A 1,980-nucleotide genomic window follows, 5' to 3' on the forward strand; every position below is an offset into this window, starting at 1 on the left:
AAAATCATCTGTGCAGGTTCGTAGGCTTCATCACAGCAGACCCCAGGCATAAACAAAGACAGCCTCTCTTGGCCCTGCACCAAAGAGGCCCCGAACAAGCTCGTTAAAAATCTCTGCCTTTCACGATTGTCATAATTAAATTCATGCATTCAGTTAAATTTGTTGAAATTAGTGGAATCAGATGTTGCTGTTGACGGAAATTGAGTTTTGCTGTTACATTAATTTACACTGCTAATGTTTTCATCACACAGAGGTTCTGCCACTTGCATGACAGCAACCAGCTCTCAACTACACAGAGACCACGACAGCCATATGTTTTATTTACAGGTGCTGGTCATAAAATTAGAATATCATGGAAAAGTTGATTTTTTTCAGTAATTCCATTCAAAAAGTGAAACTTGTATAATCTATACATTAATTTCACACAGACCGACATATTTCAAGTATTTACTTCTTTTAATATTGATGATTATACCTGACAACTAATGAAAACCCCCAAGTGAGTATCCCAGAAAATTAGAATATTGTGGAAAAGGTCAATATTGAAGATATCTGGTGCCACACTCTAATCAGCTAATTAACTCAAAACACCTGCAAAGGCCTTTAAATCGTCTCTCAGTCTAGTTCTGTAAGCTACACAATCATGGGGAAGACTGCTGACCTGACAGTTGTCCAAAAGACGATCATTGACACCTTGCACAAGGAGGGCAAGTCCCAAAAGGTCATTGCTAAAGAGGCTGGATGTTCAGAGCTCTGTGTCCAAGCACATTAGTAGAAAGGCAAAGGGAAGGAAAAGATGTGGTAGAAAAAAGTGTACAAGCAATAGGGATAACCGCACCCTGGAGAGGATAGTGAGACAAAACCCATTCAAAACTGCGGGGGAGATTCACAAAGAGTGGACTGCAGCTGGAGTCAGTGCTTCAAGAACCACCACTCACAGACGTATGCAAGACATGGCTTTCAGCTGTCGCATTCCTTGTGTCAAGCCACTCTTGAACAAGAGACAGCGTCAGAAGCGTCTCACCTGGGCTAAAGACAAAAAGGACTGGACTGCTGCTGGGTGGTCCAAAGTCATGTTCTCGGATGAAAGTAAATTTTGCATGTCCTTTGGTAATCAAGGTCCCAGAGTCTGGAGGAAGAGAGGAGAGGCACAGAATCCACGTTGCCTGAGGTCGAGTGTCAAGTTTCCACAGTCAGTGATGGTTTGGGGTGCCATGTCATCTGCTGGTGTTGGTCCACTGTGTTTCCTTAGGTCCAAGGTCAATGCAGCTGTCTATCAGGAAGTTTTGGAGCACTTCATGCTTCCTGCTGCTGACCAACTTTATGGAGATGCAGATTTCATTTTTCAACAGGACTTGGCACCTGCTCACAGTGCCAAAGCTACCAGTACCTGGTTTAAGGACCATGATATCCCTGTTCTTGATTGGCCAGCAAACTCCCCTGACCTTATCCCCATAGAAATCTATGGGGTATTGTGAAGAGGAAGATGCGAGATGCCAGACTCAACAACGCAGAAGAGCTGAAGGCCACCATCAAAGCAACCTGGGCTCTCATAACACCTGAGCAGTGCCACAGCCTGATCGACTCCATGCCACGCCGCATTGCTGCAGTAGTTCAGGCAAAGGAGCCCCAACTAAGTATTGAGTGCTGTACATGCTCATACTTTTCATGTTTATACTTTTCAGTTGGACAACATTTTTAGAAATCCTTTTTTTGTATCAGTCTTAAGTGATATTCTAGTTTTCTGAGATACTGAAATTTGGATTTTCATTAGTTGTTAGTCTAAAATCATCAAAATTAAAGAACTAAACATTTGAAATATATCGGTCTGTGTGTAATGAATGAATATAATATACAAGTTTCACTTTTTGAATGGAATGAAATAAATCAACTTTTCCATGATATTCTAATTTTATGACCAGCACCTGTATAGCTGACATTTCACCTGAAGATCGAATTTTATTTTGTTATATACACATA

This window comes from Chaetodon trifascialis, chromosome 14 (assembly GCF_039877785.1).
Source record: "Chaetodon trifascialis isolate fChaTrf1 chromosome 14, fChaTrf1.hap1, whole genome shotgun sequence".
NCBI classification, from domain to species: Eukaryota; Metazoa; Chordata; class Actinopteri; order Chaetodontiformes; family Chaetodontidae; genus Chaetodon; species Chaetodon trifascialis.